Source organism: Schistocerca nitens, chromosome 1 (assembly GCF_023898315.1).
Source record: "Schistocerca nitens isolate TAMUIC-IGC-003100 chromosome 1, iqSchNite1.1, whole genome shotgun sequence".
NCBI lineage: Eukaryota > Metazoa > Arthropoda > Insecta > Orthoptera > Acrididae > Schistocerca > Schistocerca nitens.
In genome coordinates, this window is record NC_064614.1 from 74,084,745 (window position 1) to 74,102,421 (window position 17,677).

At 50.4% G+C, this 17,677-nt stretch overlaps 1 protein-coding gene across 1 annotated transcript in view; it reads left to right on the forward strand.

Moving 5' to 3' along the window:
• LOC126234580 (ionotropic receptor 75a-like) overlaps nucleotides 1–17,677 on the forward strand; it is a 432,638-nt gene that overhangs the window by 276,999 nt on the left and 137,962 nt on the right. The window lies entirely within an intron of this gene.

Here is a 17,677-nt window from a genome sequence, read left to right on the forward strand (position 1 = left end):
GGGTCGGGGAGTGACTGTAGCGTCGATGCTGCGCCGACCGGCAGAGGGGAAGTATGGTCGTTAGCTCGCCACTCTCGCCTCGCGGTAATCCGTCCATTGGCGTACATGAAACAGGATAATGACTGTCTCAGTGTTGTCCTGGCAATGCCTGTCCAACGTACTCATGTTCCATATGACATAATAAACACATACGCTATTAAGAAGATAAATATATTGATGTCCACTAAGTTAAATTTAGTTGCTAAGTGAATGGTACAAAAATTAATAGCAATCATTAAGCAGGAGTAGTAAGAAACTTCTAAACGAAAAAAAAAACTTTTGGATAGCACAACCTATTACACTAGACTGTAGTAATCACTCGAACCATATCACTGTGTGGGCAAGAAGAAATATAATACATATAATCTAGGTTTAACAGAAGAAAGTGAAAAGAAAGAGAAAAAAATTCCATATAGCTGTAACACATCCTAGTTAAATCTCACTCGATTAGAGTGTCCTCTTGAAACCGAATATTAATCAAAAATTAATGTCTTTACTTAAGAAAAATAGCAGTAGACATAAATACAGATTTAGACATGTCACACAGAACAGTCATTAATCTCGCTCACTATGGTATGGTTTAATGTTTTCCACATGATGTTTTCCTTCTTGTCTACCTGACTTCACACGAACCAATTCAACAGTATTGGGACATTTGATATGAATGATACGATATGGTCCTTGGTATTCATGATGAAACTTCTTAATTTCTTCATTCACTTTGCTAGAACGTATATGGGCTTTGATTAACACAAGGACACCGATTTCATACTTAATCCGTCGCACGATCTTATCATGTATTTCTTTCCGCCGTTGAGCCTCATCACGTAAATGTTCCATGGCCAGTTCAATTTGTCTGTCCCACGATTGATCCACAGCAGGAGAATCATTCAAGATATTGGAGAATACACTTTTAGGAGGTTGGCTCAGCAGGATTTCACATGGTGCAAATCCTGTCGTGGCATGAGATAGGCTATTGATTACACCCTCAAAATCTGATATATACCCTTTCCATTTGCTATGTTTCCGACTACAATATGCCCTGCACATGCGGTTCACCTCTTTCATGACTCTCCCAGCTGGATTTGAGGCCGATCTGTACTTGGCTATCAAAACTTGTTCCACACCATTCCCCTTCAACATTTCCTTCCACTCCTTCAATACAAATTGTGGACCATTATCTGATAGCACTTGCCTTGGTTTGCACACCCGCGTAAAATAGTCATTTTCCATTCTCGCTGATATTGCCTTACCAGTTGCTTTCCGTAGAGGATACGACTTTACATATTTCGAACACACTTCTAATACCACCATGAGCTGCGTGAAATTGCCACGGGACTTAGGCAGTGGACCAAGCAAATCAACGGCCACCATGTCTTTGATACCATCAGGAATTATGGGGTGCATAGGTCCCTGATGGCTAATAGTACTTGTCTTAGTCATTTGGCATACATCACAGGTTCGCAATATCTTCCTAGTCTTTTTGCTCATACCAAAGAAAATACACTCCTTCCTTAGTTTTTCCAGACATTTTATTGCGCCAAAGTGTGCATTACTGAAATGCGTGTACCACACCAGCTTCTCGATAGCATGTTCTGGAATGCACAATTTCCAGTCCCGCGACGATTCATCTACACGACGGTACAGAATGTGGTGATGAATTAAATAATACTTCCTCAATTTATCCTCTCCAGCACACCCGTATCTCACCTTCACACACTTCAATGCAGGACCGTCATTTTGCTCACGTCGGATATTTTTAAGTAATTTGGTAACAAATGACTCGTATAGGACTCCCTTGATCAAATTAATGCTTAATTCCTGCCCTTGTGGCCCACTAACATTTATATCATCCACGAAAGGTGGCAGATTGCAAAGTGCATCAGGTATGATGTTTTCGTTCCGTCGGTATACAACACTAAATTGATATTCTTGTAAGGCAAGCGCCCATCTGGTGAGACGTATATGGTATAATTTGCCATCAAGTAGGAAAGTCAATGCCTTATAGTCAGTGACTACCTTGGTGGTTCTACCGGCCAGATGATATCTGAATTTTGTGAAACCCCACAGGACAGCAAGTGCCTCTCTCTCAGTGACTGTATATTGCCGTTCCCATTTAATCAGAGCCCTGCTTGCAAATGCAATTGTTTTGACATTATCCGAGTCCATATCATCCAACTGGTATAAGTGCACTCGTAATCCATAGTCTGGGCTGTCACAAGCCAAGTAAAATTCCTTGCTTAAGTCTGGGTGCGAAAGCAACTTAGGATCGCACAGATGTTGCTTTATTTCCTCGAAAGCACCTTGGCATTCATCTGTCCAATCCCATAACACCTTGTTCTTCAGCAGATTCAACAAATGTGGGTTACTAAGTGACTGACCACTTATAAACTTTCTATACCATCCACACAAACCAAGGAAACCTCTTAATTGCTTCTTACAGCGTGGTGCAGGAAAATCTTTGACCGCTTGTAGTTTGTCCTCATCTGGTTTGATCCCCTGTGCATTAACGATGCGGCCAAGAAACTTAACCTCACTCCTTCCAAAATCCGATTTCTCCAAATTCGCTGTCACTCCTGCTTTCTCAAAGGCCATGAGTACTTCTTCTAGTGTTTTAACATGCTCTTCCCAATTTGCAGTTGCTATCAAGATGTCATCAACGTACACAGTGACCTTCTTACTCAACAGCTCGCCCAGTACATTATCCAATTCTCTAACAAAGGCAGATGTGGAAATATTAAGGCCAAATGGTAGTACACGATACTGGTAGCTTCTTCTTCCATACAGGAATGCAGTGAAGGGTCTTGAATCCTTATGTAGAGAGAGCTGCCAGTACCCCGATCGAAGATCAGTACTACTGAATACTCTTGCTCCATGAAACTTTTGAAGTAACTCTTCCAAATTCTCAGGTCTGTCTCTTTCTGAAATAATAATTTTATTCACTGGACGTGCATCCAATACCACTCTGACATCGCCATTCTTCTTTTCCACAAGGAACAGTGGATTGTTATATTGGCTAGTTGACCTTTCTATTATTCCCATTCGTAACATTCTCTGGAGCTCTTCTTCCACTGCTTCACGTTTCGATTGAGGTATCGCATAAGGCCGTACAAAAAATGGTTCATGCTCCTTCACTTGTAATTTGCATTCAGCTGTCTTGATTATACCCGGCTCACATGAAAAAACCTGCCTGTACCTTCGCAGGACCCTCATCAATTCTTCTTTGGTCTCATGGTCTTGATGCTCTAATAACTGGAGTTTCCGTTTGACAAAAGGTTCAGTGTCTTCCGTGCTGACTTTGTCTTCCCATCTCCATTGCTTCTTTCTCAGAGCTCCCGAATCTCCTTTCACAGCGCCTTGTGGTGTTAGTTGCAAATCGATATCACAGCATATTTTGCTCGTTCCAACTACTTCTTTGACACTGATCCTCTCTTTAAAGGCAATAACAACTTCCGTTCCTCCTTTCTGCACTTCCACACATCCTTTTCCAAAGTTTAATTGAGCCTTTTGTTCACTTAGCCAGTCGACCCCTAAGATTACGGGCAACGCCAACCCGGGCACGACTAGCGCCGACACATCATAATCTTCATCACCAAGCTTCATTGTGACGAAGATCTGTTCCTTAATAACCTTGCTCTTTGCACCAACGGCACCTTCTGTACATATTACATGTACAGGAAAATTTGGTATCCTCCTTCCTTGTTCCAACCACTTCGTATAGAGATTCTGACATAGTGCATTGACCTGGCTACCAGAATCAACTAAAACATCGACACGAGTACCAAACATTTCTGCTTCAATGATAGGCTGTATAGCTTCCTCACGGCCTTCACCAACTTCTTGCAATAGGTCTTCTACAATCTCCGTCACATTATCCAGCTTGCGAATAGACATAATAATGGGCCCTCCATCCTCCGTTCCTGATCGGGCCGCACCAGGAACCTCATCTCGTTTTCCGGTGTTCCTTCCCTATGCTGCCTATCTGGGCTATGATTTGAGCATCGCACCTGGTCATGTGATACATCATGCCATGGGTTCCGATATCCGTAGCCACCACGGTATCCTCTGTGACCACCATGACCACGGAAACTACCTCCATGTCTCCTACCATTATTATTCCAATATCGTCCATCGTGTCTATTGTAATGATTTAAATGGGTATCTGTATTGGATTCGTTGTTCCCTGATACTCTACTATCACCTTCTGCTGCTCCTGTTCCTCATTAAACATACAACGTGTCTAATTGTCCTAAAGCTGACTTCATTGCCTCTACATCATCTCTAGGGATTGCTAACACTTATCCTGAACTCCTGTCGGTAATTTACTTATGATCAGGGACACTATTGCTTCTGTCGTCATCGGTTCATCTAAATAGAAGTTCCTCTCATAATAATCTTGAAAAAACTTCTTTAAGTTCTGGTCACGCCCTCTCTCAAACCTTCTAGCCTGGTATAGACTGTTACGAACTTCATTTTGCTTTCGTCTTGACCAATATTGTTGCAAAAATTCCTTTTCAAATTCAGCCAAGGTTGTACACTTATGTGCTATTCTCATACCCCAGGTACCAGCTTCACCTTCCAATCTTGCTGCAACGAAGCGTACCTTTCTTTGCTCGTCCCATAATTCAGGCAACACACCCTTAAATTGATCTAAGAAATCCTTAGGCTGCCACCTCCCATTTGGTCCGAAGTTCTTAAAATTCCCTTTGCCAAGGAAGACCTCATCATTTTGTATACCAATTAAGCTACCTCCCGCAATGTTTCAATTACGTAATAGTGATTTCACCTGGTTCTCCACCTGCTGACCGACCTGCTCCTTAGTCTTTCCTACCTCACTGTACACCTCTTCTATTCGCCGTGCATAAGCATCCTGGTTTAGCGCAACAGCCGTTATCCTGTGTTTACAGTGTTTCACTTCCTCACTTAGTTGTTCGAAATGCCCGTCGTAAACCTCAACCTTTTTAGTAAGTTCTTCCTTCACTTCCCTGACTTCCGATTCTACCTTCACAAAATGTTTATTATTGCCTGCAACGTTCTCCTCAAACCGAACAGTTAGTTCATCTATCCTCTGATGCCTTGACTCAGCCAGTTTCCTTAGAGCCTCATTAGTCTCGTCGATCTTTTTACTGAGTCGTTCGTTTATCTGCTCTACCGATTGCTTAATATCTGCTTTTTGGCATATAATATCTTCCCTCTGGCGCTTAATGTCTTCTTTTAATTGTTTATTATCATGTAATAACGTTTTGAACATGTCAACGATAGACATGTCAGACCTAAATCTACACTCACCCCGTCTAGGCGTGTCCATGATTGGTGACGACACTGCATTAGGACTTCCCATTTCTATTGACATATTACTGTCACCTATACCGGAATTCGACACTCCACTACTCCTTGCTTCTGTTTTCGTCTCCACCTGATTACTTTCGCCTAAAGAGTCTGCTTTCACCTCCCTGTCTACTGACGAACCTCATTAGTTGCCATATTGAACCATAGATAAGTCACTCAAGCGAGCAATAAACATATCACAACAACACAGACTGGATGGTAATAACCACAACCAAACTACTACGCCGTATGCATTCAACGCTGCAATTCGTGCTCAGAAGCACACATAACATACAAGATCACGTAAAAGAAAGAAAATGAAATACAAGCAAACATAAATATAGTTCTGCAATTGTATGAACTGTTGCTAAAAAAATAGACTACTAAGTAAGCAGGACCTGACAGCGATATTTACTTTACTACACGATCGGCAAGTAAGCAATGTCTCGTAATTTTGGTTACACAAAAGAATTTAAAACTGTCACTGTTTGTAATTACGTAGTTATAGAATGCAATCTGCACTGCCAGTTAATTACTCTCGTTGCTTCAGTTGCGTGAGGTAATGTTGTGATGCGCGACTTACTTTGCGTCGTCTTTTGGCTCAGTAGTCGCGACTGTTGCGTAGCGCCGACTCAGTTGAGGCGTTGGTTGACGCCGTCCGGATGTCAGCACTGCACCCTTTCCGCTGCTTTTTCTTTTTTTCTTTATTGTCATTTTGAAACCTGTATACAGGCAGGCCTGCAGCAGCATACTACGCCGCTCTTTGGCCGCAGAGAAACACAAAGATACAATGAAGACAATTAGAGAAAAAAGATGGTGGACATATAAACGGAGACAAACACTTTTTAAAATACAAGGTGCCGTTCACGGGCGTAGAGTCTAAGATAAAATTGTTCAGACACTTGGACACAAACAGAAACGAAAATTGTCACACGTGAACGTAGGTGCACAAAACGAATAACACTGAACCACTGAAGCACAAAACGACGACACACACAGAACACGAGGCGTTGATCTCCGGCGCGCGAATGTTCACTAACCATGTACGAGTCTAGGGACCTGCCAAGAGAGGAGGAGTGGGGGTGGGAGGGAGAGGGGAGAGCAGATGCCATGGGCAGGGGAGAAAGGGGGAAGGGAGGAAGGGGGAGGGGAAGCCCTGGGGAAGAGGGGTGGAGGGAGGGGATGGGGGAAAAGGAAAAGGAAGGGAGGGAAGGTGCCTAAAGGAAAGGACACAGGAAGTGGGGGGAGGATCAAAGTTGATAGGAGGGGTAGATGGAGGGGAGGATGACATCATCAGGGAGGGGGAGCCGGCGGAAGCCACCTTGGGAGAGGGTAAGGAGGGTGGAGAGATGGAGACCGGGTGGGACATGGGAATACAGGCGCGGCAGTGGGCGGGGGTGGGAGAGGATGGGTGAGACAAGCGGATGAGGAGGATCGAGTTTGCAGGAGGTGTACAGGATCCGTATCCTTTCAAGGAAAAGGAGGAGGTGGGGGAAGGGGATGAAATTGTACAGGATCCACGTGGGGGAGGGAGACGGATGCGATAGGCGAGGCGGAGAGCATGGCGTTCAAGAATTTGGAGGGATTTATAAAGTGTAGGGGGGGGGGGCGGAGATCCAGGCCGGATGGGCATAACAAAGGATATGGCGGATAAGGGATTTATAGGTGTGGAGGATGATGGAGAGGTCCAGACCCCACGTACGGCCGGAAAGGACCTTGAGGAGACGGAGTTGGGAGCGTGCCTTGGCTTGGATTGTCTGGAGATGGGGAGTCCAGGAGAGGCGACGGTCGAGGGTGACGCCAAGGTACTTAAGGGTGGGAGTGAGGGCGATAGGACGGCCATAGATGGTGAGATAGAAATCAAGGAGGCGGAAGGAAGGGGTGGTTTTGCCTACAATGATCGCCTGGGTTTTGGAGGGATTGACCTTGAGCAACCACTGGTTGCACCAAGCGGTGAACCGGTCAAGATGGGATTGGAGAAGGTGTTGGGAGCGCTGCAGGGTGGGCGCAAGGGCAAGGAAGGCGGTCATCAGCAAACTGGAGAAGGTGGACCGGGGGTGACGGCGGCGGCATGTCCGCCGTGTACAAAAGGTACATAAGGGGGGAGAGGATGGAGCCTTGGGGCACACCGGCGGAGGGGAAAAAGGTGTAGGAATCTGTGTTATGGATGGTGACATAGGAAGGACGGCGGGAGAGAAAGGAGCCGATCAGATGGACGTAGTCAATGGGAAGGGCGAAGGTTTGGAGCTTGAAGAGAAGACCGGAATGCCATATGCAGTCATAAGCTCGTTCGAGGTCCAGGGAGAGGAAGATTGCGGAGCGACGGGAATTAAAGATGGTCAGAAAGGAGATGAGTGAGGTGAAGGAGAAGGTCGTCGGAAGAGAAGGACGGCCGAAAGCCACACTGGGTAATGGGAAGGAGGCGGTGCTGGTGGAGATGCTGGTGGATGCGTCGGGTGAGGATAGATTCCAGGACCTTGCTGAAGACCGAGATAAGGCTGATGGGACGGTAGGAGGAGATGGCGGATGGCGGTTTGCCAGGTTTAAGGAACATTAGGATACGGGAGGTTTTCCACAGGTCGGGGTAGTAACCGGTGGACAGGACTACAGCCTGGCCAGGGTGGAGAGGTAAGAGACAGGAGCTTCACGAAGGTGATGGTAGGTGACACAATCGTGACCAGGAGTGGTGTTGCGTTTCATGCGGAGTGTAGCAATGAGATCCTGTGTAGTGGTAGGGGCATTGAGTTCTGTGTGTGCAATGTTGTCCAAGTACTGAAAACCAGGAGTGAGGGGAGGGACAGAGGTGTCAGTTCGATCGCGGACCTCCAGGAAGAGGGAGTAAGCGAACTGGGGATCATTGGGGATGGAAAAGACATCAGAGAGGTAAGAGGCAACTGGGCAGCAGAACGACTATGGATATTGAGGTCGGCGGCGATCACGTAGGAGGAGATGGTACGGTCAATGTGGGAGAGGAAGTCGAAGGGAATAGTGGCATTAGGGTGGACATAGATGGTGGCGCAGGTAACGGTAAGGCCGGGGAAGAAGAGACTAAGGATCAGGTGTTCGGTGGGGTCGGGAATGAGAGGTTGGAGCCGAATGGGGATCTGGGGGTGGTGACCAATGGCAACTTCGCCAAGCGCAGTCGGGAGGGGATTATCGGAGCGGTGGAGGAGATAGGGCGAAGTGTGGACGGTGTGGTGGGCTTGGAGGAAGGTTTCAGTAAGGAGGAAGGCATCCACGTGGTGGGTGGCAAGAGGTTCTTGTTGGTGGGAAGGGAGCGGATGTTGTTGAAAAGGATATGGTGCTGTCGCGCCATGACAGGAAGTTATACGAGGGTGTCAAGACAGGAGAAGGTGAAATGGGCCTGGTTGTTGGAATAAGTGGCGTACATTTTGAGTTGGAAAATGGAACGGGCGGCGAGGGAGATCTGTTGGAGGGTGTGCGGGCACTGAAAAGGATGAACATTCTGAAGGACGATGGTGAGGAATCTGATGACATCCTCAGCGGTAGGGGGTGGGTGAAGGGAATTGCCGGGAGGGGTGGGGGCGTCCAGAGGGTGGACATGAACGGTGAGTTCAGGAGTGGTAGGAGGGGGTTGGGCCTTACATTTCTGGGAGTAGGTAGTATGAGGGAGGTTACAGGTATTACAGGAGGGGGGGGGACTGGAGATTGGGGCACTGCCGTAAAAAGTGGGCTTGCCTAGAGTGCGGGTAGGTGGGGCCCTCACGGCACTCAGATGTCGGGTGTGCATTATACCGCAAGCACCTTTGGCAGCGGAGGGATTGAGGAGGGGAACGGGAGGGGTCAACTTTATAATGTTGGTTAAAAAGGAGGGCACCCTCCTTCAGGAGACGGTCTTTGGAAGGGGCGTGCTCGGAAAAGACCCGCATAAGGCGGGTGGGGCCAGCAGCATTGTGTATGTGACAAACTGCACGCACCTCCAGATGGGGATGTGCCTGAAGCTCTGCCAACACCTCCTCCTCTGTGATCGTCGGAGCAGGAGTGAGGGAGGCATTAGGGCCAAAGCGGGTGACAGGGATGCGGGAAAGGAAGTCTGTGTGCAGGGTAGGACTGGGGGAGGAGGTGAGCACCGAATCACGGCGAGGAGTGAGGAGGGAGATGGGGGCACCAGGAAAATTCTGGCGAAGGAAGAGAGTGAGGTTCCGGGCTTCAAGAAGGGAGGGATCAGGACAGGAGAGGAGGTAGCGGTAGGAGGAGGAGGTAGAGGAGGAGGAGGAGGAGGGGGCAGAGCCAGGCGGGGAGACATCCATGGCATCATGGGTGGGGGAAGGGGGACGAGGCGGAGCCTTTTTGGGAGGAGGCAGGGGTGCAACTGGGGCGCTTGACGGCGACGGAGGAGGTGTGGGGGGCGAAGGGGAGAGTGGAGCGTGGGCCGTAGCCCTCCGGGCGACCACCCGAGCGGGGGCCACAGAAACGGAAGGAGCAGAGGGAGGGATTGGAGGGAAGGGATCAGAGGAGGCGCGGGAGGGAGGAACCGGGGATGGAGCGACAAATAGTGAGGGAGATGGGAGAGTGAGGAGTGGGGGGATGGACTGAGGGGGGAGTGATGCGGCACAAAACGTGATAGTGGTGGCGGCGGCGGTGGTGGTGGCAGGAGTGGTGGTGGTGGGGGTCGACATTACGAGAAGGGAAAAAGCACAGGACAGGACAAAGAAGGCGAGGAGAAACACAGAGTAGAAAGGACCGAGAAACTACGAAGGAGACTGGGGCCAAAGCCCCACTCTGCTGTTGCTTGTGGGGGCGGCGACGCTATTGCTGCTGCTGCTGCTGCTGCTGGACGCTGGCTGGGACCGCAGCTGGACGCTGGCTGCTGGCAGGAACCGCTGCTGGAGGCTGGCTGCCGGCAGGAACCGCTGCTGGACGCTGCCTGCAGGCTGCTGGCTGCTGGCAGGAACCGCTGCTGGCTGCTGGACGCTGGCTGGGACCGCTGCTGGACGCTGGCTGCAGGCTGGCTGCAGGCTGCTGGCAGGAACCGCTGATGGACGCTGGACGCTGGCTGCAGGCTGCTGGACGCTGGCTGGGACCGCTGCTGGACGCTGGCTGCAGGCTGGCTGCAGGCTGCTGGCAGGAAACGCTGCTGTACGCTGGACGCTGGCTGCAGGCTGCTGGCTGCTGGCAGGAACCGCTGCTGGCTGCTGGACGCTGGCTGGGACCGCTGCTGGACGCTGGCTGCAGGCTGGCTGCAGGCTGCTGGCAGGAACCGCTGATGGACGCTGGACGCTGGCTGCAGGCTGCTGGACGCTGGCTGGGACCGCTGCTGGACGCTGGCTGCAGGCTGGCTGCAGGCTGCTGGCAGGAAACGCTGCTGTACGCTGGACGCTGGCTGCAGGCTGCTGGCTGCTGGCAGGAACCGCTGCTGGCTGCTGGACGCTGGCTGGGACCGCTGCTGGACGCTGGCTGCAGGCTGCTGGCTGCTGGCAGGAACCGCTGCTGGCTGCTGGACGCTGGCTGGGACCGCAGCTGGACGCTGGCTGCTGGCAGGAACCGCTGCTGGAGGCTGGCTGCCGGCAGGAACCGCTGCTGGACGCTGCCTGCAGGCTGCTGGCTGCTGGCAGGAACCGCTGCTGGCTGCTGGACGCTGGCTGGGACCGCTGCTGGACGCTGGCTGCAGGCTGGCTGCAGGCTGCCGGCAGGAAACGCTGATGGACGCTGGACGCTGGCTGCAGGCTGCTGGACGCTGGCTGGGACCGCTGCTGGACGCTGGCTGCAGGCTGGCTGCAGGCTGCTGGCAGGAAACGCTGCTGTACGCTGGACGCTGGCTGCAGGCTGCTGGCTGCTGGCAGGAACCGCTGCTGGCTGCTGGACGCTGGCTGGGACCGCTGCTGGACGCTGGCTGCAGGCTGGCTGCAGGCTGCTGGCAGGAACCGCTGATGGACGCTGGACGCTGGCTGCAGGCTGCTGGACGCTGGCTGGGACCGCTGCTGGACGCTGGCTGCAGGCTGGCTGCAGGCTGCTGGCAGGAAACGCTGCTGTACGCCGGACGCTGGCTGCAGGCTGCTGGCTGCTGGCAGGAACCGCTGCTGGCTGCTGGACGCTGGCTGGGACCGCTGCTGGACGCTGGCTGCAGGCTGCTGGCTGCTGGCAGGAACCGCTGCTGGCTGCTGGACGCTGGCTGGGACCGCAGCTGGACGCTGGCTGCTGGCAGGAACCGCTGCTGGAGGCTGGCTGCCGGCAGGAACCGCTGCTGGACGCTGCCTGCAGGCTGCTGGCTGCTGGCAGGAACCGCTGCTGGCTGCTGGACGCTGGCTGGGACCGCTGCTGGACGCTGGCTGCAGGCTGGCTGCAGGCTGCTGGCAGGAACCGCTGATGGACGCTGGACGCTGGCTGCAGGCTGCTGGACGCTGGCTGGGACCGCTGCTGGACGCTGGCTGCAGGCTGGCTGCAGGCTGCTGGCAGGAAACGCTGCTGTACGCTGGACGCTGGCTGCAGGCTGCTGGCTGCTGGCAGGAACCGCTGCTGGCTGCTGGACGCTGGCTGGGACCGCTGCTGGACGCTGGCTGCAGGCTGGCTGCAGGCTGCTGGCAGGAACCGCTGATGGACGCTGGACGCTGGCTGCAGGCTGCTGGACGCTGGCTGGGACCGCTGCTGGACGCTGGCTGCAGGCTGGCTGCAGGCTGCTGGCAGGAACCGCTGATGGACGCTGGCAGGAACCGCTGCTGGCTGCCGACGGGGGCCGCTGCTGGCTGCTGGCTGCTGGCTAGGACCGATGCTGGCTGGACTGCTGCACGTTGACGAGCTGGCAGGCACCTGTAACACCTATCGCTTCGATTGGTACCGTAATAGCACAATCGAAGGGCGGTATTCAAACGAATTACCGCAGGAGATCTGACCCTCTCCGCAAAGCGTGGTAATATTTATTGCGTCGCTCCTAGGCGCCGCTCACGTCATGCACGGTGACGGATGCCAAAAAGTTTTCACTTGAGCTCAAAGGTGCCACTAGCGTCGTCTTCCATAATGGCTGCCAAATAACTGTTCCGTTTCGCACATAGATGCCGCAAGCGTCGTCAAAAGCGCACCGCCGTGGAGTATGTTTACTTCGTAGCACTAGCTCTTTGCACTGTCATGGATCGGACGAGTATATACACTGCGTCACAAGTACTTTGACATCCCAAAGCTCGCGTGACGTCACTCAATAATATAATCTACCAATCAGTGTTAGTACACAAATAGTTCACTCTTCTAATAAGTTATACGGCACTTCGTATACAAAAATTGCAAGTCCTGAATACACGTCGCGATGTAACACGACCGGTAGTACGAATGGGTGGGGTACCTTAAACTGACTTCTCGTTTCGTGACCGTTGCTTTTCTTCACCGTGCGCCCTGTCTACACCACGTACCTCATAATCTCGCGGCGGTCGTACTGTTCTGCTCCACACTGCTGTTGGCTTGCCTGAAATTATCTATCGAAATATGGAAGCGGGTTTAGGGGAGACACTCAACGTTAAAACACAACACTGTCCCATGTCTGGTATGTACATCTATATTCTGAGACGATATGGAAACCACAAGTTGCACTGTTTACACTCTAAATCGTAAATGTTTATCCCAATTAACAATCTTGATGATTAACAGTTCAAAAAGATCATTCGGACAAGCGTGCGCGTAGCCGACACGACGCGGGTGATTGTTGATGATGCGGAAGCCGAAAGATCGACCAAAGTTCTTACGCTCATCACACATACAGATATCTGGTAATAGTTCTCCTTTTTTTTTAAACTCTTTATTATCAAAACCATTATAATTATACAAATTTAACCCACTACCTTAATACATTAGTGGGTCCTAACAGTGATACATTTATATTAAAATTTTTTGCAGCTTAATGTAGTTATTAGTGGGTGAGCTACAGTTAACATTAGTAACAATGGGTTTCTAATATCTACTTATATTATTTATGCCTAATTCCTATTACTAATCTAATTTATATATGTATACTGCAGCGTCACATATGTGCCAGCGAAGATATAAACCTACTTTTACTTGTCCTGCTCTTCGAGCTAACCCCGAAGAGCATGCCCCTGGCACTGGGCGGGCCTCGATGTTAATTCGCTGCAGTCCCTAACTTAATTTCCTATAACTAAGTCCTACAAACCAACCTATCCTACGTCATGTCCGGTGTGTCGCAATCGGTAGTTGTTCCCCACTCCCCCTAGTCCTGCACGTGGCGGTTCCCAACTTAGAGGTAGTCGGCCAGTCCTCGCACAGGCGGCATGGGAATGGGGCTCTTAGACTCATTTGGTGGTTATTGTCGCTCATTTTTTACTGTATCTCTCCTAAATAGTCGATTAGTACTTTTCGAGATACCTCGTTTGCCAGGGTGTTCAAGGTCTGAAAAGTTTCTTCTCGTCTAAGCAGTTGGTATGTGTCGCGGTTGGGCAGTCTGTCTCGTAGTCCGTTGGCGATATCATTGAAGAGGGGACACTCGTAAACTACGTGCTCAGGCGTGCCCTCCGGATCGCCACAGTCGCACGCTGGTGTTGCCCTTTTCCCAAATCGACATAAATATGTTGGGTAGGGTCCATGGCCAGTGAGAAAGTGGATCAACCCTCGCGTAGGCTCAAAGTACTTCAGTCGAAGGCGTTCCCTCACATCGGGTAGGAACTGGAAGGTTCTTCGTCCAGTCTCTTCTGCCTCCCAAATCTCCTGCCAGAGCTCTTCCCCTCTTATCCTTATCTCTCTTTTATCCCTCAATCTAATACCCATGATGTCAGCAATCTTCTCATAATTTCCCTTCTTGGCCCAATACCAAGCCGCCTGTTCTCTAATCTTTATGTCCAGAGGGCAGAGCCCCATTATGACTAATAGGGCCCCCCATGGAGATGTTCTATAGGCACCCACTGCTCTTAATACCATGCTTCTCTGGACCCTTCTCACTGCCATGGCGGGCACAACCCTCGTGAGCCTGTGCGCCCAGACTCCCGAGCCGTAGCCCACAACTGAGGTTAAAATACTATTGTGATAAAGTCTAATTAGGTGTGGAGGAAGATGAAATCTTTTGTGGCCTATGGAAATTAGGTTATTTAAAATCTGAAGGGCTCTCTGGGTGACAGTTTCAATGTGCTTCCCGAAGCTCCACCTCTCATCAATGATAACTCCCAGGTAACGTGTCTCTCGTCGTCGGAGAACTGGTGATCCATCTATTCTAACAGTCGGGTTCCTAATAAGATTTCCTTTTAGTAGTAAGTAGGTGGATTTACTGGGTGATATCGTCATTTTTGTCGCTTGGCACCACTGCTGGAGTTTGTCTAATGCTGTCACTATTTTTGGTTCAATGTCTTCGCGGCTATGGCCGCCAACCAACAGGAGGAGGTCATCCGCGTAGGCTATCACCTCTAGCACCTCATCGCTTTGTTGTAATCTATCTAATAAAGGCTCCATATGTATGTCCCAGAAAAGGGGTCCTAAGACGGAACCTTGGGGACATCCTTTGGTAATTATCTTTCCGATTCTTTCGCTAGATGATGATAACCAGACCTCCCGATTGTCACAATAGCTCCTCAGGCAACCATATAGCGGCCCTGGACACTCTTTCTCCCGCAAGCAGGAGAAGAGCGAAGGCCACCAAAGGTTGTCGAAGGCGCCACTGATATCAACCATGATGCCAACCACGCATTTGTGCAGGGTCGAGCTGCAGACCTCGGCCGCCAGGGCGATTGCATCAGATGCTGACCGCCCCGGCCTGAACCCGAACTGCCTGTCGCTCACCCCGCACAACACTCGGTGTGCCGTCAATCTGTCAGCCAGCAGTTTCTCCAATATTTTGCCGAATATGTCCAACAAGCAAATCGGCCTGTAAGATTTTACTTCTGCTGGGTCCTTGTCCATTCCTTTCTTTATAATGATCACGTTTGCCGTTTTCCATCTCTTCGGAAATTTTCTCTGTCGGAGACATTCGTTGTAAAGATGTGTTAGTGGCGCAGTTAACTGAGGCGCCAGAAACTGCACTACCTCCGCCACAAAGCCGTCCGGCCCAGGTGCTTTTCCTTTTTTCAATGATCTTATATGGGTTGCCACCTCCTCCTCTGAAAAGGGGTAGACAGCCGTCTCATTACCGTATTCTTCTTGATCTTCATTTCTGAGTTGTTTCTGCCCCTCTGTTTCCCCTTCCGCATTGTCGTCAGGCAAGAGGGACCGGAGGAGGACCCCCGCAGTTTCCTGCCAGGACTCCGTCATCCTGTCCCCGTACCTGACTGTCGATAACTCCAGAGGAGAGCGGATTTTTTCCCGTACCAGCTTGTATGGAAGCCCCCATGGGTCAGTGACGAGCTGGTTAAGCACGAAATTCTCCCAACTTCTCATCCTGACTTCACGTAGTTCCTTTTGGAACTTCTGCTTTTCCTCCCTGTATAACATCTGCCACCTTTGGCGTTCCTGCCAGACGACACTGCGCTGGTAGTGCCTCCTTAGCCTTCTGACAGATTGACGCAGTTCACCTAGTTCAGCAGTCCATGGTGACGGAGAGGCCGCCATGGCCCTCCTCCTTGTAGGTACGGCTGCCTTCACCGCTCTTGTCACTGCATTCACCAGTTCCTCTGTTCTCTGGTCTACGTCTATGTCTAGAGTCATGTCACCTTCCGGTAATGGAGGAATATCACACTCCCTCGCTAGGCGCTCCCAGTCAGCTCTTCTATAATTTAATTGCACCTCCCACCCCGTGGCCCAGCGGCACTCTCTTTCTCCCAAGGTAAAAGATATCAAGTTGTTGTCGCTTGTGGTGGCATTCTCTATGACTCTCCAATTTTGAATAAAGTTAGCCATATTTGGTGTTACAAGGGTCACATCAATATTTGTACCCTGTCCTCCCCCTGCAGCGTAGGTAGGAGGATTGCCAGGCCTGTTTGCCACCACAAGTTGTGATGCCATTATGAGTTCCTCAATTTTTTCACCGTTGGCATCCCTTATGCCACTGTACCACAGGGGGGATTTTGCGTTAATGTCAGCTGTTACTACAACTTTTCTTCCCTGCAACGCCGTGGTGACTCTAGCCAGGTGGTCTATGTAGAGTTCTATGTTGTCCCCATACTGGAAATACATGTTTATGAGAATTATTGTTCCCATGGGGGTTTTAAGCTCCACGACGTTGCAGTGGCTAGTTGTGAACTGTGATAGTGAGGTGACTCTGAGGAGTTTATTAGTGATTACGATCGCCGCCTTCGGGTCATCTCCTCTGCTGACTATTTGCCATCCTGCAGCAGCAAAAGCTATTTTTCCAGCCAGGGAGTATGGCTCCTGTAGACAGAGTACATCTAGTCTCCTCTCTTCCACCTCCCTTCGGAGCTCCTGCATAACGAGTCTGCTGTTATGACTGTTAAGCTGTCCTATAGTTATTTTCGTCATTAAGGGTAGTACTTATGTATTCGGTCATGTAGCCAAGTCTTATTCCAGTCGAAAGCAATCCGTCCATGTGCTACTACTGATTGCTCGTAAATTTCGTTAAGGTCAAATTTCTCACCTCGTCTGTCGAAAACTTTCTTAAGCAGATCACGCAAGGCTCCGAAGTCGGTGGGGAGATTCACTGATTTTAGCTGGATTCTGTCAACAGCCTCCATAACCGAGAAGGTTACCTTTCTGCCTTCTTCGTGTCCTACTCGGACCACATGTCGTAAGGCAGTGGTCAGGGTTGCCGGCTGCTCCAATCTAGATAGTTGCATAGTATACTCCAAGTTGGGGTATACCCTAACCGGATCGACCGGTGGGACTCTGACAATTGGTGAGCTTTGTACAGTGGGGCTCATGCATGAGCTTGTCACTGTATTTTCTTGAATCGGTAGTTGATTTATATGGTTCTTGTGATTGTCTTTTGGCGTTACCACAGTCGGTAGTTGATTTATATGGTTGATGTGATTGTCTTTTGGCGTTACCACAGTCACAGGATGCCCTTGCCGTTGTTGATGTATTTGCGGCTTTGTTCCCCGGCTTCCAGAGGAGAGAGTTTCAGCCGTGAGGGGGAGGTTGGTTTGTATACCAATGTCCATTGTTGAAAAATCAGTCTGTGTTGCTTTGTCTTGTATTTCAGTTCTAGTGGCGCCGGAGAGCGACCTCAGAAACTCCTTGAATCTGTTTGCCCTCACGGCATCCCTCCTCCTTTTGCTCGGGGACTTGCGTTTTGGCATCCTATTCGGTATGCCTGGCTCAGCCATAGTCTGTTCTGGAGATTAGTCTTTGCTCCAGCATTCTGTATGTCGGGCAATTCCTGCCTGTGGCTCCGCAAGACTTCTTACCTCGATTCTTACATGGTATGCAGACCGCCGCCGCCTTGCAATCTTTGCGGCTATGACCATGTTCT